The sequence below is a fragment of the Prosopis cineraria genome, unplaced genomic scaffold (genome assembly GCF_029017545.1).
Source record: "Prosopis cineraria cultivar Desert tree isolate PC_DT_omini unplaced genomic scaffold, ASM2901754v1 PC7, whole genome shotgun sequence".
NCBI classification, from domain to species: Eukaryota; Viridiplantae; Streptophyta; class Magnoliopsida; order Fabales; family Fabaceae; genus Prosopis; species Prosopis cineraria.
In genome coordinates, this window is record NW_026555338.1 from 25,415,968 (window position 1) to 25,438,807 (window position 22,840).

Below are 22,840 nucleotides of genomic sequence, written 5' to 3' on the forward strand. Positions count from 1 at the left end.
CAATTTATGTAGTAAAGAATTGTTCAATAAGTTCTTCCAAAAGGGATGCAATTTGAGAAAAACCATATCACCCACATTGAATTGGCGTTCGAAACGACGCTTATTGGCTTGCTGCACCATTTGATGCTTTGTTTTCAACAAATGTTGCTTCAGCAGCTGTAATGTAAGCTCTCGAGCTGTGCAAGTCCGATCAACCATGTCATTAGGGGAGTCACCCGCTATATAAGGTAAGTGTGTGGGAGGAGGCATTCCATAGACCGCTTCAAAAGGAGTCATCCCAATGGAGGAATGATAGGTGGTGTTATACCACAACTCAGCTAAAGAAAGCCACTTAGCCCATTATTTTGGAAAATCACCTGTCATGCAACGGAGATAGCAATCCAAACAACGATTAAGTACTTCTGTTTGGCCGTCAGTTTGGGGATGATAAGCAAAAGAAAAATGCAACTTAACACCATACAATCGAGATAATTCCTTCCAAAACTTACGATAGAAAATTGGATCCCGGTCTGAAACAATGGATTTGGGGAAACCATGTAACTTAACAACATGATCCATAAATGTATTAGTAACATCCACGACAGTAAAAGGGTGCTTCAAGGCCATAAAGTGGGCAGACTTAGGAAGGCCACTAATAAAGTTCATGGAGAGTTCAGACTAAACATGTTCGGGTATAGGCAATGGTTAGAGAAGTCCTGGTGAAGCTACCAACTCTGGCTTAAAACGTTGACAAATGGTGCATTAACGCACATAATTGCAAACATCTCTGTCTATTCCCTTCCAATAAAAGAAAGAAGCTAATCTTTTATAAGTTAGGGTCATACCTGAGTGCCTGTAACACACCAATTTTTTTTTAAATAATTTAACTCAACCATAGTTGGGTTACAGCCACCCAACACATTTTATATCAATAATTTCAATATAAAAATATTTTATAGTTGGCTTCAACTCACACAATATAACATTTCAGATAAATTTTTACCTCCCACATGCCATTAGGCTAAATCACATTTGTCCATCTTTATACTCTCAACAAGTAAACTAAATCACATTTATCCATCCTTATACTCCCAACAAGTAAAATAAATAATTTAGTCAATTTTCAATACAAGCCAGTTATTTGGCCTCATAATCATGCCATTTTAACCAATCCAAAGTAAACTAAATATTAAAATTAAAGTCATTCAAAGTATACCAAAAATAGAAATAGTTTGAAAGGCATGATTACATTTATATATTCATATAATTGTCAATAAACAAAAAGCCCTAATATTGGCAATATAAAACATTATAAATTATAAATCAAATACCCAAAAGAGACAGTGGATCTATGCCACTAAGCCTCTGGGACTCCTCCACGTGTCACTCGTGGCTCTTCTCCTGAAAATTGTTAACCACATAATGAGACTCAAAAGTCCCAGTAACCAATGCCAATTTATGATAGTGTGTACAAACAGTTAAGTGTGTGCTTACAAAGTAGGAACAAAAAATAATATAATTCCAATAAAATATAAGAAATATTACAATACACACAAACAACCATCCTTATATCCCTCCATTAACCTCGAGCCGTAGCCCTCACTCGGTGCTAAATTACCCGGCCAAAGGTAGATTAGCCCGAGCCCTTACAAACCACCTATTGAGCTCCAATAGGGGCGTATCACGTGGCACATAAATACAACAACAATAGCAAGTCTCCCAACACCTCCCACAATAATCAACAAATTCATAATAATATTGCACAATTATATAATATTACAAAATTCATAATTTTCTCAATAATCACCCAATTAACATGAAGTAACACTAATCACAAATTAAAAGCATGGTACCTCATGGTTTTTTCAATAAATTATTCCTTACAATTTCTCTCCCACCACAATCTTCACCAATAATACAATCTACAAATAACATATCATTTATAAATATTAGTTTCAATTTTTGAAACTAATAAAATAATTCTAATAATAGAATTAAAAATATAACATAATTTCTAATCTCAATCTTAATACAAATCTAGAGTTAATACTATTAAGTAAAATTTTTAATTCCTCTTTTAGTCATCAATAAACATTAATAATCTAAAAATCAACTTCTAAACTAATTTCTATTGTCAAAATTTTCTTTTTATTTTATAAATTCGCACCTAAAATACTCAAAAATTAAAAATTGAGTCTTTAGCTTAGAATCATAATCCTATAGTCATAATAATTCATTTCTCATCCCAAATAATCATCTAAACCTCAATAAATCAACATACATTTTCAGATCTAGTTAGAATTTGATCCATAAGCCACAAATTCAAAGATTATCAACAAATTTATACTCTAGAACATTTATTATACTACTAACAACCCTCATAAATTATATTTATTCAACATAAATTCATCCCTCTTCCAGATCCTAAATTTTCTACCATTAAATCAGAAATCAAAGAGGAAGGATGGTTAAGAACAAACTTTAGATCACTTATTTAGTCTTGAAAAGCTTGAAATCACACCCTAAATATCCTATTAAAAACTCTTACCTTAAAAATTCAGATCTTTCGCACCGGCGACTCGTGTTCTCTCTACCTCAACTCGCGCACAGGAAAAGAATTGAAGAGACAAAAGGAAACAGGTGAGTTTTTATAAAAATTCAGTGGATCCCATATTTTTTTTTATTATTTCTTCTTTCCTCTCTCTCCCTTTTTTTTATTATTATTATATACATAATCATTGCCCCGAAAGCCGCTCTTGTTTTCTTCTTTCTTTCCTTCCTCTTTCTCATACCTTTTCTTCTTCTCTTTTTTTTATAATAATAATAATAATTTAATTTTTTTAATTAATTAATTTTTAATTAATTTTTTATTTAATTTAGAATTATATCTTAAGTTAGATTTAATAATCATCTCCTACTAATTTATTTACCTTTAAATATTCTCCAAAATTTTTATTAACCTAAATTAACTATTAAAATTTAAATTGGGATGTTACAGTGTCCACCAATAGCATCATCATGAAAGGATTGAAGTAAATCCTCTCTAAGCTTACGATTAGCCCCCACCACGAGTTTACCCTTCCGCTTCAACAAGTGGTGCTGCCAAGTATAGTGAGCGTTGGACAAAGGATCGCATTCGAGACCCTTAATTAGGTGCTGTAACTGATCATCAAGAAGCCAAGAGTCACGCACTCGATCATATAAAGGAGATATAGGTAGAGAAATAGCCAAACAGCCCCTACTCGAGCGTCTAGAAAGAGCATCAGCAGCTGTATTATCACATCCTTTACAATAGACTATATCATAGTCGAGATAGTTTATAAAGCCATTTGCACTGTTCCTGACTTAAATCACGCTGCTCCAATAGATGTTTCAAGGGCAAGTGGTCTGTTTTAATGATGAATTTCCTCCCCCAAAGGTATGAGCGCCATTGCTTGATGGCAAAGATGATAGCTAGCAGTTCACGCTCATAAGCGAATAATTGTCTCTTGCGATTAGAAAGGGCTTTGCTAGCAAAAGCTAATGGATGGCTTTGTTGAGATAAAATTGCTCCCAAACCATGCCCCGAAGCATCAGTCTCAATGATAAAGGTTTCATTAAAGTTTGGGAGAGCGAGGACCGGAGGAGACATCATAGCCTTCTTAAGGGACTCAAAAGCTGTTTGAGCTTGAGGGGACCAAACAAAGCGTTCATGCTTCTGTAACAATGCTGTGAGAGGGCTACAAATAGAACCATAGCTCTTGATAAAGCGTCGGTAATACCCAGTGAGACCAAGGAAACCCCTTAATTCCTTGACTGAAGAGGGAGTAGGCCATGAAGCTATTGCTTCTAACTTCTTGGGGTCTGCTTGAACACCATTTGCAGTGATGACATGTCCAAGATAATCAATTTAGCTTGCAGCAAAAGTGCATTTTGAAGCTTTGGCAAACAATTGATGGTTTTGTAAAAGTGATAATGTGGCCTTCAAATGGTCCAAATGCGTTGCCCAATTGCTGTTGTAGACTAAAATATCATCAAAGAAGACTAAAATGAATTTTCGCAAAAATGGGCGGAAAACCGAGTTCATGAGACCTTGAAAGGTAGCAGGAGCATTCGTGAGGTCAAATGGCATTACCATAAATTCATACAAGCCATCATGAGTGTGAAAAGCAGTTTTTGGAATGTCGCCTTCATTCATTCTAATTTGATGATACCCTGCCTGTAATATCCCAATATAAATTTTAATAGTTAATTTGGGTTAATAGAAAATAAAAAAAATAAAAAAAAAATAATAAAATAATATTATTAAATTATTATTATAATAATAAAAAAAAAGAAAGGAAGAAGAAGAAGAAAACGAATTTGCTTCGTCCGCCGCCTCAACAGTAACAATAATAAAATAATAATAAAAAGAAGAAGAAGAAGAGAGAGAAAATAATTAAAAAAAATGTGGGACCCACTGAATTTTTATAAAAACTCACCTGTTCCTTCATTTCTTCATTCCTTCTTTCGTGCGTGAGCTTCGGCAGAGAGAGCATCTGTGAGCCAAATTCACCGGTGCTGGGTTTTAAGGTAAGAGTTTTTAATAGGATATTTAGGGTGTGATTTTAAGCTTTTCAAGACTAAGTAAGTGTTCTAAAAATTTTTCTTAGTCATCCTTCTTCTTTAGTTTCTGAGTTTGTAGTGGTAGAAAATTTAAGATCTGAAAGAGGGATGAATTTATGTTGAATAAATATGGTTTTTGAGGTTGTCAGTAGTATAATAAATGTTATAGAGTATAAATTTGTTAATGATCTTTGAATTTATGGCTTATGGATCAAATTCTAAACTAGATCTGAAAATATATGTTGATTTATTGAGGTTTAGATGATTATTTGGGATGAGAAATGAATTATTATGGTTATAGGATTATGATTCTAAGCTAGAGACTTAATTTTTAATTTTTGAGTATTTTAGGTACGAATTTATGAAATAAAAAGAAAATTTTGATAATAGAAATTAGTTTAGAAGTTGATTTTTAGATTATTAATGTTTATTGATAATTAAAAGAGGAGTTAAAAATTATACTTAATAGTATTAACTATAGATTTGTATTAAGATTGAGATTAGGAATTATGTTATATTTTTAATTCTATTATTAGAATTATTTTATTAGTTTCAAAAATTGAAACTAATATTTATAAATAATATGTTATTTGTAGATTGTATTACTGGTGAAGATTGTGGTGAGAGAGAAATTTTAAGGAATAATTTATTGAAAAAGCCACAAGGTAACCATGCTTTTAATTTGTGATTAGTGTTACTTCATGTTAATTGGGTGATTATTGAGAAAATTATGAATTTTGTAATATTGTATAATTGTGCAATATTATTATGAATTTGTTTGATTATTGTGGGAGGTGTTGGGAGACTTGCTATTATTGTTGTATTTATGTGCCACGTGGTACGCCCCTATTGGAGCTCAATAGGTGGTTTGTAAGGGCTCGGGCTAATCTACCTTTGGCCGGGTAATTTAGTACCGAGTGAGGGCTACGGCTCGAGGTTAATGGAGGGATATAAGGATGGTTGTTTGTGTTTATTATAATATTTCTTATATTTGTTGGAATTATATTATTTTTAATTCTCACTTAGTAAGCACACACTTAACTGTTTGTATACACTATCATAAATTGGCTTTGGTTACTGGGACTTTTGAGTCTCATTATGTGGTTAACAATTTTCAGGAGAAGAGCCACGAGTGACACGTGGAGGAGTCCCAGAGGCTTAGTGGTATAGATCCACTGTCTCTTTTGGGTATTTAATTTATGATTTATAATGTGTTATATTGCCAATATTAGGGCTTTTTGTTTATTGTCAATTATATGAATATATAAATGTAATCATGCCTTTCAAACTATTTCTATTTTTGGTACAATTTGGATGACTGTAATTTTAATATTTGGTTTACTTTGGATTGGTTAAAATGGCATGATTATAAGGCAAATAACTGGCTTGTGTTGAAAATTGATTAAATTGCTTATTTTACTTGTTGGGAGTATAAGGATGGACAAATGTGATTTAGTTTACTTGTTGGGAGTATAAGGATGGACAAATGTGATTTAGCCTAATGGCATGTGGGAGGTAAAAATTTATCTGAAATGTTATAGTGTGTGAGTTGAAGCCAATTATAAAATATTTTATATTGAAATTATTGATATAAAAATGTGTTGGGTGGCTGTAACCCAACTATGGTTGAGTTAAATTATTTAAAAAAAAAATTTTGGTGTGTTACAAATTTTGGTATCAGAGCTACATGTTTCAAATTCTTATAAATTATGAAATTGTTATACATTAACCTAGTTTATTGGCAATATACATTAGTAAATCATAATACTTCTCCATTATTTTTCTTGTCTTGAGATTAGTGTTAACTTTAATTATGTGACTTCCATCCTTTAGGAGGGGAGAGATGGTGTCCAAAACTAGGAGAGGTGGCGAAATTACCGGTGATTCTATAGAGCCAATAGGAAATGACATACCTTCACTGCCACAACCAGAGCCCACACAGCAACAAATCGGGCAGGGCGAGCCCATACAGTCACAACTAAGGCAGGATGAGCCAACTATGAGGCAAATGATGGATCTACTATATAATCTTAGTGACCGCATGAAGAGACAAGAAGAAGAGTTGGCCGCTTTAAGACAATATAAGGAGAATTCCAACCGAGAGGGAAATGGCCAACAAGAAGGAAGCCATACCAAGGTATTTAATGCGAGCCAATCTGCTGATAAAGGCTCACCTTCCTATTCTCACCATGAGACTAGTCCGAAGAATGTGAGTCTCCACTCTGACCAACAGACATCCACGATCACAAAGATCTGGAGTACTTTTCGTAAGTTTAATCCTCCTACTTTCGATGGAAATCTTAAGCCAGCGGTGGTTGAAGAATGGATAGATCAATTGGAGAGTATTTTTCGTATGGTTGTGTGCACTTCTAATCAAAAGGTGCAGCTGGCAATATTCCTACTACAGAAGAGTGCTAAGAAATGGTGGGAAACATCAGGACCGAAGGATGATTCCTCTCTTACTTGGGAAGATTTTAAAGCCATATTGTTCGAGAATTATTTTCCTACTGCACTGAGAGCAGAAAAGGAGGCTGAGTTTCATGCATTTCGTCAGGGTGATCTAGATGAGGATGAATTTATTGAACAATTCTCAGAATTATCTAAATACTCTACTTACCTCCAGAAACATGAAGATACGGAGTGGATGGCTGAACGATTACTAGAGAAGGCGAGGCCTGATCTAAGGGAACAGTTAGCCCCTTTTGAGATCAAGACATTCAGTGAGATGTGCAATAAGCTTCGAATAGTTTCTCGGAGGAAGAGAGAGGCTAGATTAGAAGCTGATAGAGAGAGGAGGAAAGAACCTCATGGGAAGCCCCCTATCCACACCAGACCCATTGGTGGAGTAGAGAAGAGGAGCAGTCAAATCTTTGGAGGCTTTAGAAATCAGAAGAAGAAGGGCTACTACCATAAGGGCCAAAGCTACAGAGGGAATCAGAGTGGGAGTCAAGGGTCCTACAGGAGCCCAGCTACCTTTAATCCTACTCCTGGTGCTGCTAGTAATCAAGCATGCAGTAAGTGTGGGAAGTTTCATTCTGGTGATTGTTGGGTTTGTTACATCTGTCAGAAGCCTGGTCATATTGCTCGATTCTGCTATCAAAACCAAAATAGGGGTAATGATCAGAGACCTACAGTACCAGCACGAGTGTATGCCCTCTCTGGGCCGGAGGCTGCTAACAACCCTAATGCTATCCGAGGTATAATCCGAATCCTTGATAATGATGTTTGTGCTTTGTTTGATTCGGGTGCTACACACTCTTTTGTGTCTGATGAATGTATGAAAAGATGTAAATTGCCTGTGTGTACCTTACCTTTTGATGTGAAGATTTCTACTCCTGCTGGTTTGACTGTAAGGACTGCTAAGGCATGTCTAAATGTAGAGGTTGAGTATGAGGGTCGAAAGACCACCATAGACCTCATTTGTTTGTCTTTGTCTGGGATTGATGTTATTGTGGGGATGGATTGGTTGTCTGCAAATGGAGCTGTACTTGATTGTCAGAAAAAGAGTGTGTCACTCTCAGCTCTTACTGTAACCCCTGTAGAGTCCCAAAGTCCTATGTTGTTGTCTGCAGCTCAAGTAGAACAGTGTATAAGAAAGGGCTGTCAAGCTTTTATGATTTTCTTCTCAATCAAGGCAGAGATTGAAGAAGGTGTAGATCAGATTCCAGTAGTGAGAGAATTCCCTGACGTCTTTCCTACTGAAGTGATCGGTTTGCCTCCAGAACGAGAGGTTGAGTTCTCGATTGAACTCGTACCTGGTACGGGGCCTATTTCTAAGGCACCCTATAGGATGTCTCCATCGGAGTTAGCTGAGTTGAAGAGACAAATTGAAGAGTTGTTAGAGAAGGGGTTTATCAGACCGAGTGTATCACCATGGGGGTCACCGGTACTGTTTGTGAAAAAGAAAGATGGAAGCCTTAGATTGTGTATTGATTATAGACAATTGAATAAGGTAACCATCAAGAACAAGTACCCCTTACCTCGAATTGATGATTTGTTAGACCAATTAGTCAATTCAGCGGTGTTTTCTAAGATTGATCTAAGATCAGGGTATCATCAATTGAGGGTTAGAGCAGAGGATATCCCTAAAACTGCTTTTAGGACTAGATATGGGCACTATGAGTTCCTAGTGATGCCGTTTGGGTTAACAAATGCCCCAGCTGTCTTCATGGATTATATGAATCGAATCTTCAGGCCTTATCTCGATGAATTTGTTGTAGTCTTTATTGATGACATACTTATTTATTCTCGAGATGAGGTGGACCATGCTAGACATCTTAAAATTGTTTTGGAGATATTAAGAGAGCACAAGCTCTATGCCAAGTTGAGCAAATGTGATTTTTGGCTTAAAGAAGTTAAATTCTTAGGCCATGTTGTTTCAGAAGAAGGGGTAGCGGTGGACCCTAGTAAGATAGATGCAGTGATGAAATGGGAACAACCTCGAAGTGTGACAGAGATTAGGAGTTTCTTGGGTCTTGCAGGCTACTATCGTCGTTTCATTAAGGGTTTTTCACAAATTGCAATGCCCTTGACTAAGTTGACCAGGAAAGATGCTCCATTTATTTGGACGAACGAGTGTGAAATTGCATTCCAGGAGCTGAAAAAGAGGTTGACCACCACACCGGTGCTCACCTTACCTGTTCCAACTGCTCCTTATACCTTGTATACTGATGCTTCTAAGAAAGGTTTAGGTTGTGTATTGATGCAGGAGGATCGAGTAGTGGCTTATGCCTCTCGACAGTTGAGACCTCATGAGGAAAATTACCCTACTCATGACTTGGAGCTTGCTGCTGTGGTATTTGCCTTGAAGATTTGGAGGCACTATCTTTATGGTTCTTCTTTTGAAGTCTTCAGTGATCATAAAAGTTTAAAATATTTGTTTGATCAAAAGGAGCTCAACATGAGACAGCGCAGATGGATTGAGTTTTTGAAGGATTATGACTTTGAGTTGAAGTATCATCCAGGGAAAGCTAACGTAGTCGCCGACGCTCTGAGCAGGAAGCTTGTACATACTGCTCACATGATGGTCAGAGAACATGAATTATGGAGTAGTTTTCATGCAGTAAATGTAGAAGTAGTCGAAAATCGTTTGGCTGCTCTACATATTACTGAATTTGAGAATAATTTTTGGGAAGAAATCAGAATTTCGCAGCAGAAGGACGATTATTTGAATAAGATTAGGGTAGAGATTGGGGCTGGAAAGGCTGAACATTTTGATGTGACCGATGATGATGTCGTAAGATATAAAGGTAGAGTGTGTGTGCCTAATGATACTCGATTGAAAAATATCTTACTTGAGGAGGCTCATCAGAGTAAATATACCATTCACCCAGGAGCAACTAAGATGTATCATGACTTAAGACGTGGTTGGTGGTGGCCAAGGATGAAGAGAGATGTAACTGAACATGTAACTCGTTGTTTGACTTGTCAGAAAGTCAAAATTGAGCATCAGAAACCAGCCGGGATGCTACAGTCTCTTGATATTCCAGAGTGGAAATGGGACAGCATTTCTATGGACTTCATTACAGGATTGCCTAGAACATCTTCTGGTCATGACACTATATGGGTAATCGTAGATCGACTCACCAAATCAGCTCATTTTCTGGCTACTAATATCAAGTATTCTCTCGAAAAATTAACTGAAATCTACATAAGAGAAGTGGTGAGATTGCATGGAGTGCCGACAAATATTGTATCTGATCGTGATCCGAGATTCACATCAAACTTTTGGAAGTCATTACAGGAAGCCATGGGTACTCGTCTGAGTTTTAGCACCGCTTACCACCCCCAGACCGATGGGCAAACGGAACGAACCATACAAACTCTTGAAGACATGTTAAGAGCGTGTGCCATTGAGCTTAGAGGTAATTGGGATAGTCACTTACCATTAGCTGAATTTGCCTACAATAATAGTTTTCATTCTAGCATTCAGATGGCACCTTATGAGGCATTGTATGGAAGAAAATGTAGATCGCCACTGTGTTGGACAGAATTAAGTGAGAGAACTGTTTTGGGGCCGGACATTGTTGATGAGACTACCCAAAAGATTGCTTTAATCAAGCAAAAATTACTCACAGCTCAAAGTAGACAAAAGAGTTATGCGGATAAGAGGAGAAGACCGCTTGAGTTTGAAGTAGGTGACCATGTATTTTTGAAAAATCTCTCCGGTAACTGGTGTTGGAAGAGCTATTAAGGCTAAGAAGTTGACACCAAGGTTTATGGGGCCTTTTGAGATCTTAAAACGAGTTGGACCAGTAGCGTACCAAGTAGCATTACCACCCCAAATTGCTGGAATACACAACGTATTCCATGTGTCACAACTGAAAAAGTATCAACCAGATCCTTCCCATATAATTGAACCCGAGGAAATTGAACTCAGGGAGAATTTGACATTCAAAGCTGAACCAGAAAGGATTGTGGATTACAAGGACAAGCAATTAAGAAACAAGACCATTAGATTGGTTAAAGTAATTTGGAAGGGCACGACTCCAGGTGATGCTACGTGGGAGACCGAGGACAGTATGCGACGTGATTATCCTCGTCTTTTTGATTAAGTGAGTAGTTAATAGTTACTAATTTTAAATTTTGAGGACAAAATTTCTAAAAGGAGGGGAGAATTGTAACATCCCAATATAAATTTTAATAGTTAATTTGGGTTAATAGAAAATAAAAAAAATAAAAAAAAATAATAATAAAATAATATTATTAAATTATTATTATAATAATAAAAAAAAAGAAAGGAAGAAGAAGAAGAAAACGAATTTGCTTCGTCCGCCGCCTCAACAGTAACAATAATAAAATAATAATAAAAAAGAAGAAGAAGAAGAGAGAGAAAATAATTAAAAAAAATGTGGGACCCACTGAATTTTTATAAAAACTCACCTGTTCCTTCATTTCTTCATTCCTTCTTTCGTGCGTGAGCTTCGGCAGAGAGAGCATCTGTGAGCCAAATTCACCGGTGCTGGGTTTTAAGGTAAGAGTTTTTAATAGGATATTTAGGGTGTGATTTTAAGCTTTTCAAGACTAAGTAAGTGTTCTAAAAATTTTTCTTAGTCATCCTTCTTCTTTAGTTTCTGAGTTTGTAGTGGTAGAAAATTTAAGATCTGAAAGAGGGATGAATTTATGTTGAATAAATATGGTTTTTGAGGTTGTCAGTAGTATAATAAATGTTATAGAGTATAAATTTGTTAATGATCTTTGAATTTATGGCTTATGGATCAAATTCTAAACTAGATCTGAAAATATATGTTGATTTATTGAGGTTTAGATGATTATTTGGGATGAGAAATGAATTATTATGGTTATAGGATTATGATTCTAAGCTAGAGACTTAATTTTTAATTTTTGAGTATTTTAGGTACGAATTTATGAAATAAAAAGAAAATTTTGATAATAGAAATTAGTTTAGAAGTTGATTTTTAGATTATTAATGTTTATTGATAATTAAAAGAGGAGTTAAAAATTATACTTAATAGTATTAACTATAGATTTGTATTAAGATTGAGATTAGGAATTATGTTATATTTTTAATTCTATTATTAGAATTATTTTATTAGTTTCAAAAATTGAAACTAATATTTATAAATAATATGTTATTTGTAGATTGTATTACTGGTGAAGATTGTGGTGAGAGAGAAATTTTAAGGAATAATTTATTGAAAAAGCCACAAGGTAACCATGCTTTTAATTTGTGATTAGTGTTACTTCATGTTAATTGGGTGATTATTGAGAAAATTATGAATTTTGTAATATTGTATAATTGTGCAATATTATTATGAATTTGTTTGATTATTGTGGGAGGTGTTGGGAGACTTGCTATTATTGTTGTATTTATGTGCCACGTGGTACGCCCCTATTGGAGCTCAATAGGTGGTTTGTAAGGGCTCGGGCTAATCTACCTTTGGCCGGGTAATTTAGTACCGAGTGAGGGCTACGGCTCGAGGTTAATGGAGGGATATAAGGATGGTTGTTTGTGTTTATTATAATATTTCTTATATTTGTTGGAATTATATTATTTTTAATTCTCACTTAGTAAGCACACACTTAACTGTTTGTATACACTATCATAAATTGGCTTTGGTTACTGGGACTTTTGAGTCTCATTATGTGGTTAACAATTTTCAGGAGAAGAGCCACGAGTGACACGTGGAGGAGTCCCAGAGGCTTAGTGGTATAGATCCACTGTCTCTTTTGGGTATTTAATTTATGATTTATAATGTGTTATATTGCCAATATTAGGGCTTTTTGTTTATTGTCAATTATATGAATATATAAATGTAATCATGCCTTTCAAACTATTTCTATTTTTGGTACAATTTGGATGACTGTAATTTTAATATTTGGTTTACTTTGGATTGGTTAAAATGGCATGATTATAAGGTCAAATAACTGGCTTGTGTTGAAAATTGATTAAATTGCTTATTTTACTTGTTGGGAGTATAAGGATGGACAAATGTGATTTAGTTTACTTGTTGGGAGTATAAGGATGGACAAATGTGATTTAGCCTAATGGCATGTGGGAGGTAAAAATTTATCTGAAATGTTATAGTGTGTGAGTTGAAGCCGATTATAAAATATTTTATATTGAAATTATTGATATAAAAATGTGTTGGGTGGCTGTAACCCAACTATGGTTGAGTTAAATTATTTAAAAAAAAAATTTTGGTGTGTTACACTGCCCGTAAATCTAATTTAGAGAAGAATTGAGCTCCTGTCAGTTCATCTAGAAGTTCCTCTATAATTAGAATTGGAAATTTGTTCTTGATAGTAGCCTCGTTCAACCTTCTATAATCAACATAAAAATGCCATGTGCCATCTTTTTTCTGTACTAAAACTACCGAGGCAGCAAAAGAACTATGGCTTTCTCAAATGATTCCACTATCAAGCATCTGTTGAACTTGTTTCTCAATCTCAAATTTTTGCACAGGTCCATACCGATAAGGCTTACAGGAGATTCGATGATTTACGGTGACTGGAATGGTGTGATCAAAAGCACGGGGTGGGGGCAAGACAGTGGGTTTAGCAAAAATATCTGGGAAGGAGTCTAAAACAGATTGTAGTTGAAGTTGCTAATTTAGGGAAAGAGATAAATTCGGGGATGATTTAACCTGGAGTTGGTACAAAGCATGAATCAAATAAAGGGTGTCTGTAGGCAGTAGATTACCATATGGAATAGGGGAGCGACCAATAGGATCTGGTGCTTTGCACTCTATGCCACGAAATTGAATGAGCACCCTATCCTTGTAAAATTCGAACACTTGTTCAGTCATATCCATAATAAACCGCCCCAAGGATTTTAGCCATTGGGCACCCAGTATCATGTCATACGCCCTAATGTTCATGATTAAGAAGTCAGAAGAGAAAACAGAATCACCTATTTCCCATTCTAAATTGGAACAGTATTGCATGATTAAAAGCTGGCGATTGTCAGCAACTGTGATGTGGAAGCCATGCCTTTCATGAATAGGTAGTCGAAGTCTTTTAGCCATCTTAGAATTGAAAACATTGTGAGTGCTTCCTGTGTCAATGAGAATAAGGACCTGTTGACGCTTAACTCGCCCCCATAAACGTAAGGTGGAAATGCCGTCTCTGCCTTCAATGGCGTTAATGGTGCCCGTGGCTTCTTCCGGCTCAATGTCGTCTCTGGCATCTTCAAAAGCTTCAAGATCATCTTCGACCAGCAAGGCATAAAGCTGGGATTCCTTACACCTATGACTATTGCTATATCGATCGCTGTACCAGTAGCAAAGGCCCAGATGTCTTGCGTTCATCCATGTCGTGTTTGGAAAGGGCCCTATGAGGCTTAGAAGAGGCCGACGACGAGGCAGCTGCTGGCAGTCCAATTTTAGGCTTCTCAAGTAATGGGCCCATAGATGTCATGCCTTTAGAATTGGGGTTCGACTTCATAGCCGGGTGAAATGATAAAGGAACCTAAGAATAACCAAAAGAGTTTGCCGCCTGAAACGCAGAGGACACTGCGAGACGACACGACGAAGACGCTGCGGGGACAAGAGCATGGTCGTGGATGGCTTTAATGGCAGCGACCTGATAGCGTGCGAGCTTCATTGCGCTGGTGAGGGACCTGGATTGGAAGCTTAGAATGCTCTGCTGGACATCACTCCTGAGTCCACCAATGAAGCAATTCATCGCAGCATCATCAGGTAAGTCCACCTCTGTCAAAAGCTCACCAAACTTCTTTTCATATTCCTTAATAGAATCCCCCATTTGAAGCTTCTTAATGGCGATCATGGGGTGGTCATCTTTAATATCACCGAACTTAATCTCCATCTCCCTAAAATACTCATCCCAAGAAATATTAGACAGCTGCCTCTGTTTCACGAAAGCTAAATGCCAATGCAAAGCTTGTTTCTCCAAGTGAACGCTGAGGAGTAGTAGGCCATGCTCGTTAGGCGTGTCATCAACAGCAAAGAATTGATGACAACGGTAAGCCCATCCTCGAAAATCAGTACCATCAAATATAGGAAATGAGACGCGGCTGTGTTTTTTTGGGACTGAATAGTGTGAAGGGGGAGTAGGAAGAAGGCCTTGAAATGAACCGAACTGAGGGGGTGGGGTGAAAATTGGTAGTGGGGGTGCGGAAGCTGAAGGCGTCACTGGTCTAGATAACTGGGGTGGTAAAAGAGGTAGAAGAGGGGCAGATATGGCCTAGGACGATAGGGAAACTATAGGTCTGGGGGGTGGAAGAGGAGGAGGTGCATGGGAAGGTTCACCTCTTTCAAAGGTAGGGAGGCGAGGGGGTTGAGTGGTCAGAATGGAGAGCTTGGTTGAGATGTCTGAAAGTTGGTCTGAGAACTGGGTCAAAGTTTGTTTAATCTCTACTATATGGTCGGTGTTTTGATGGACTAGGGTAGATTGCATCTCAAGACAATGTTCTAAATCAATGAGTCGTTCAGTTGAGGATCGTGTCTCTGGCGGAGCTATGGCCGGAGAGCCTGACTCCGATACCTTAATGTTATGAGGAAAGGGGAAGAGGAAGAAGAAGGAGAGAAAATAACTATTCCATTCATAAAACATTCAAAATGGGTAGGGCACAGCACACATACCCTAAACCTGGACAAGTGTGAGGAAGGGTCCCACACTGTCAATATCTTCCTAGAATTCAGCAAGATAATAAAAGGCAACAATAACAGAACACGAAAAGACAATAAAGCCCTTAAGTAAAGCTATAACATATAATAATGGGTTTCTTATGAAAGGGACGAAAAGGTGTAAGGACCTCTGTTTGAGTGTCCAAGGGTACCAAATCATTCAAACTTCTATCCTTTCACATTGAAAGGGGTTGATACAGTCTTGGGAATGGAGTGGTTGAAATCCCTAAGGGATGTGAAGGCCAATTGGAGCGAGTTAATAATGAAGATTGGCAAGAAAGAAAAGAGAATTTGCTTACAGGGCGATCCATCTCTCACTCAGGCTCAGGCTACTTTCAGGTTACTAATTCGCTCTGTAGGAAAGAAAGGAGAAGGGTTTCTAATTGAATATAGTGGACTCACGGGCAACAATGAAAGTACTTTCATTTTTTCTCCTGAAATTCAGGAGTTATTGGAGAAATATCCTACTGTCTACCAAGTTCTTAAAGGCCTACCTCCAACCCGTTCACAAGATCATGCTATTCTTATTAAACCTGGAGAGTAGCCACCGAACATAAGGCCCTATCGATACCCCTATATGCAGAAAAATGAAATAAAAGGTTTGGTGAAGGACATGTTACGGGCTGGAATTATTCAACCAAGCAACAGCCCCTACTCAAGTCCAGTGTTGTTGGCCAGGAAGAAAGATGGAAGTTGGAGGTTTTGTGTTGATTATAAGGCCTTAAACAAAATTACGATCCCGGATAAATTTCTTATTCCAGCCATAGATGAACTATTGGATGAATTGAAGGGAGCCAAAATTTTCTCCAAGCTGGATTTGAAGTGTGGGTACCACCAAATTCAGATTAAGGCTGGGGATGAACACAAAACAGCATTCAAAACACATGAAGGGCATTATGAGTTCAAGGTGATGCCCTTTGGATTAACCAATGCTCCCTTAACCTTCTAATCCTTGATGAATGAGGTATTCAGGGAGTACTTATGCAAGTTTGTATTGGTATTTTTTGATGACATTCTCATATATAATGATGACTTAACCACTCAATTAAAGCATTTGGAGACTGTATTTGCTATCCTAAAGGAAAATCAGCTTGTGATTAATTTAAAGAAATGTAGTTTCATACAACCCAAGATTGAATACTTGGGGCATCTTATATCAAGAGAAGGAGTTCAAGCTAATCCCGCTAAGATAGAAGCATGGTGAAGTGGCCAAAGCCTAAGAATGTGAAGTCCTTGAGGGGTTTCCTTAGGCTAACCGGGTACTATTGTCGATTTGTCAAAAACTATGGGAAGATTGCTAGCCCCCTTATTGATTTACTTAAAAAGGATTCTTTCAAGTGGTCAGTGGAAGCGTAAAAGGCATTTGAACAGCTCAAAACTGCCATGACTTCACTGCCAATGCTCGCAATGCCCGATTTTACCATTCTTTTTGAGCTTGAGACTGATGCATCCAGTACCAAAATAGGGGCAGTTTTGATGCAACAAGGCAGACCGGTGGCATATTTTAGCCAAAAACTCTCACATAGAGCCCAACAATGCTCTATTTATAAAAGAGAGCTCATGGCTATTGTTATGGCAGTTAAAAAATGGCACCATTACCTTTAGGGGCATAAATTTATCATCCGTACAGATTAAAAAGCACTGAAATACTTGCTGGAGCGGAGAGTGGTTGATGAAAACCAGCAGAAATGGGTGTCAAAATTAATGGGCTTCAAGTTTGTGATTATTTACAAGCCCGAAAAAGAGAATAGGGCTGCTGATGCCTTATCCAGAAGAGAAGAATCACTGGAAATAATGGGTTTTTAATTATGGCAATATAATGATGTGGAAGAATGGGAGAAGGAGGTGCAAGCAGATCCGAAACTGAGCAAAATTCTGCAACAACTCTTAACTGATAAAACTGGGGTGGAAGGGTACAGCTTAGTTCATGGCTGCCTACACTATAAAGAGAGGTTAGTCTTACCAAAAAATTCCACCAGAATTCCCTTGTTATTAAAGGAATATCATGATTCTCCAATAGGGGGCATTCGGGCTACTTATGCACCTACAAAAGGCTGTCCAATGTGGTGTATTGGGAGGGAATTTGATGGAGCCCTCTATTCTAATAAGCTTTAAACAAGCATAAACCAGAAACTACACCACAAATGGGGACTGAAAATTACTATTACCGAATAGCAAAGTTGGATTACAGCGAAATAAGGAACTGAAAATTACGACGTACTGAAACAGAAACAGCACAAAATACACTCCACCAAACAACAGTCACAAAATATAAGTCACTCACTTACAAACATACACTAAGCAGAAGATAAAATGATGAAGAAAGATGACTTCCTCCACCCCCAACCTGGCATTCGAGAGGCCAGAGCTCTCCTTACCACTCTCAATATTCAAAATACTCCACACCTCTCTCTAGGCAAGGAGGAAGATTTAAAGACCCAAAAAGTGACTCTGACACAACCCTTACCCCTAGAAGACTAACACATCACTAGGGATCTAACACATCACTAGACCATCAATTACTTTTCCTCTTATAGGTCATTGCCTTCATTGATTTCCTCTTATAGGTCTTAGTAAAATCATGAGCTCTATCAGAATTAAAAGGGATGTTCAGCAATATGTGGCGAGTTGTGAGATCTGTCAAAAGAATAAATATCAAGCTCTAACTTTTGCTGCTCTGTTACAGCCGTTGGCCATCCCTCAAAACATTTAGGAAGACATTAGCATGGATTTCATTACCGGGCTTCCTAAATCAAAAAGGTACAACACCATTCTAGTAGTAGTGGATAGACTCACCAAATATGTTCATTTTTTCACTCTTGCCCACCCTTTTTCTGCAAAGGATGTTGCTGAAAAGTTTGTGAATGAGGTTGTGAAGTTGCATGGTTTCCCTAAAACTATAGTTTCAGACGGAGACAAAATTTTCATTAGCCAATTTTGGCAAGAATTGTTAAAGCAAGCTGGAACCCAACTTTTCCTTAGCTCATCGTATCATTCGGAAATGGATGGACAAACGGAAGTGTTAAATAGGAGTTTGGAGACTTACTTGCGCTGTTTTGCTAATGAAAAACCAACTCAATGGGCTAAATGGTTGTCTTAGGCTGAATATTGGTACAATACTTCATTCCACAATGCGGCTGGCATGACACCTTTTAAGGCGGTATATGGCTGGGATCCACCTACATTTCAAAAATTTAGTGGCAAACCTTCAGTTGTGGAAGATGTGAATGAACAAATTCAAGCTCGAAATCAAATCATTGAACAATTACGGGACAATTTAGCTAAGGCTCAAAGTAAAATGAAGGCGCAAGCTGATAAGCATCGTCGGGACATGCAATTTAAGATTGGGGACTTTGTTTATGTGAAGCTTCACCCTTATGGACTAAACCTTAGCCAAGAGGAGCAATGAGAATCTCAACTCACGTTTTTATGGACCTTTCAAGGTTCTTGAGAAGATCGGAACAGTGGCCTACAAGTTAGAACTTCCAACCACCGCCTGCATTCACCCCGTATTTCATGTTTCTCAGCTCAAACAAACTGTTTCAGCTACTGTGGCACAGCCTACCATCCCTCCGATGCTTTCTAATGAGTTTGACTTACAAGTGCAGCCTCAAGATATTAGGAAGGTGTGTCGGCTTATGAATGGACAGCGAGAAGTGTTGGTTAAATGGCAAGGCTTACCTGAATTTGAGAACTCTTGGGAATGTGCAGAATCAATTTGCAAACAGTTTCCAACTTTTCCCCTTGAGGACAAGGTAGAGCTTTTAGGGGAGGTTGATGATAGGGCCCGTTATTTTCCTAAGACATATCAGAGGAAGTCAAAGGGGAAGAATAACTCTAGTGAAAATACTTGAACTAGTCTAGAAGTTTACCCTTCGGTCCATAGCCGTAAGGAACAGTATTTTGTGATCTTTAGTAATGATTGGGGTCTTTTGGGTGGTATGGGCTATGTGTCAGCCACTGAAGGTATTAGTAGTCTTTTGTTTAGGAAGAGAGGGCCAAGAAGAATGAGAGTGGAAAAGTAAGGAGAGATTGGCCTTTCAAATGCCAGTGTGAGTGAGACTCTTGTATATAAGCTTGTAATCTGTGTTGCTAGAGTTTTTTATCATCTTTTAGAGGAAATAGGGTTTTGGGCCAGAATCAGAGTCCCCATCTACATCTGATTCGGTTATTCATCTCATTAATATCAAAACCTAAGTATTTTCCTCTCATATTTATTGCTGTTGCTGTCTTATTTATTACTCTTTGCTGTGATTCTGGCTTGGGACACATTATACACATGCCTCAGACAATGCCTGTCCATAATGCAACTGTTTGCCCTTCACCTTTTGCTTCTGATTTGACGTATATAGTTTGCCTAATATGTATAGTTCATCGTTTTATTTCAGGGCTTATATGCTCACCGGCTTCCAGCTTATGATGGCCCTAGGACAAGTGTTGATTCATTTCAAAATACACTAATCGCTAGCAATCTTTCAGGAAGTAAAACGATCTTCAAGGTGCCAATTAATGTTGGCAGCAGCTATCTCTACAAATATTAAGGTGCATAATTATTGGGGGTAGGTTAGTTAATGGACACTGTTTGATGATTATTTGAGGATACTGATAGTCTAGGCCAGGTCTTTAAGTACTTGAACTGGTCACTGGATTGCCATTTCTGGCAATTTAAATGGCTCAGACTGAGTAAAATTTTAAGTTTCTTCAGGTAGTTTCTCACTGGACACCCAGCAAAAATGGTTTCTCAGTTAAGGATTTGAGGCAATAATCTTGGCCTACAAATAAGAAAGAACATTCAAGTTGTATTAGCGTCTTGATTGCTTCTCAGTTCTTTGAGCATTCGTTCTATATTTTCACAAGCTGCAAATTATGCAGTTCTTTTCATCTACTTGGGTTGTATGGGTTGTTGTCATTCATTAATTAGATATTTTGTCCAGCTGCTGATGACAGGCTGATCATCTGTTCAATCTCTGTTTCTTGTCTTCCATGTGTCTTGTGGTCATCTGTTCTATTTATATGAATTATGTATGTCAAATCTTAACGACCAAATGCTTCGTTTGAAAAGCAATCTTTTAGTCGTAAGTTTGAAACATATCATTGATAATTTATTAGATTTATATTGTATGGAGATATGTGGCAAGTTTGGGATGGGATGCAAATTAAATCAAAACAATGTTATCCTCACCTCACCCTGATTTTGAACTATAAAGGTTGGACTTTTCTCAAATTTGTGACAAAACTTGATCAAATGTTTAGATTTGTCTGACTCAAATACATGAGTAAAGGTTATTGAAGCAATTTTAATCTACAATTTCACTCATTGACAGATCGTAGCATACACCAGTGTTAAGTGTTTTTTTTCTTTTTTGAACAGACACCAGTGTTAGTGTTGTAATTGTGCCATTTTCCTAACAACCAAATGTGATTTCACTAAAGGATACTAAGCATTAACTTTTTTTTTTAAATTTTCTTTCTAATTAATTAATGCATTCGATCTCTTTCGACTTGAAAACAAAGAAATACAATCACTATAATCTTACACATTAAGGTGTGATTGATTTGTTTATAAAAAATAATTTTTATTTTAAAATAAAAAATTATTTGGATAAGTGTTTTGGATTTAAATGTTTCTAAAATTGTTTTGGTTTTTTTGCATTAGTGTGTATATTTATATCCTAGAGATAGCTCATGCAATATCTCATGTAGATTTAGGTGAACAATATCATCAAAAAATGGAAATTCTTATATTTTTGCTACTCTTGCTTCTCCAAAAGCTGCCTTTATGCTTGCATCTTTCATCAAGCTCTATTTAATTTTTAGTGGATAGAGATATAGATGTATGGATATTTCTAGGATGTCTCTGCTTTTTTTCAACTTGTCTGTTTTCATGGAAGAATATGAATGTATGAATCTTTCTGGAACTTCTTGAATGTTGCCTGATGAAGTTTTAATATAATAGTTTTAATTTTTTTTTTTACATTATATAGATTTCAGTAAGTTGTATTGCTCATGTTTATCTGACTTTTGCATCTTTAGTGAAAAAATTATAATTTCTCATCTTGATTTTTTGTTGTATGGCAAGATCATGGGAAGTTTAATTGTAGATATAAAGAAAATTAATTGTTCTTTGATCGTTCTTATTCCATTGAATTTAGTATGTATATTTTTGCTCTTCGATTGTTCTTATATCATTGAATTTAGTATTTATATTTTTGTTCTTCTCATAAAAAAAAACGTGTTTTACTTTTTTATTGAAAGTTTTTCATCAAGTATTTGACAGCATTGAAATGAATTGTTCTTTTTGTGTTATGCTTCTTTGAATCATGGACTCATTTGTTTTAATTTATTTTATGAAAAAACATCACTTATTTTTAAAAAAAATATATATTTTATGACTTTATTTTATTTTTGTTTAAAGTTTTGAAAATGATCAAAAATATTTTTTATTATTTTAAGAAACTATTTTGAGTAAAGTAATTTTTAAAAATAATCTAATATAGTAGATAAGAAATAGTGTATTATAAAGACAAGATACATGCAGATATTATCAACTTTTAAAAATAATAGAATGATAAATTATTTTTATAAAATATAAATTAAGAAAGATATAATAAAATAAAAAATAAGTAATTAATAATTACTATTTTAATTATTGTAACCAAATGTAAAATAATATTTTTTTAAAAAATTCTTAAATAATATAAATTTTTTTAATTATAAACAAACGGACGTTATAATTGTCTTCATATAACATTATATAATTTGAATTATTTACTAGATTATCTAAAACCATTTCATGAATTTTTATTTCATTTATTTCACAAAATATGAGGCATTACGTGGATTCTAAATGTTATCATAACTTGCATATTTGATGCTCTTGCTAATATTGAAATATATCCCTTTATTAATTTCGTGAATATTTCAGGATTAGTTTATTATAATTTAAAGTTTTATGGAATTGCAAGAAAAATTAATTATACATATTTAGATAAAATATATGTAATGAATGTTTATTAATATTTAATTAATTAATGTTTCTGGTGCAACACACAACATAGTTGTAAATAAAATATGATATTTTTCTAATTCAAAATATAAGATCATTTTAATTGTCTTCATAAATATTAAGAAAAGGAGTTGAAATTGATTTATATTATTGAAATGATAAA

General features: G+C 36.0%; 1 protein-coding gene across 1 annotated transcript in view; it reads left to right on the forward strand.

Annotated features, from left to right (window-relative positions):
• Positions 1-20,576, forward strand: part of LOC129315442 (putative pentatricopeptide repeat-containing protein At1g12700, mitochondrial) — a 35,819-nt gene extending 15,243 nt beyond the window's left edge. Inside the window, exon 5 of the mRNA XM_054959110.1 lies at positions 20,060-20,576. The gene's annotated coding sequence lies outside the window, so the exon portion shown is untranslated. The remainder of the gene's footprint in view (positions 1-20,059) is intronic.
• Positions 20,577-22,840: the final 2,264 nt, after the last annotated feature.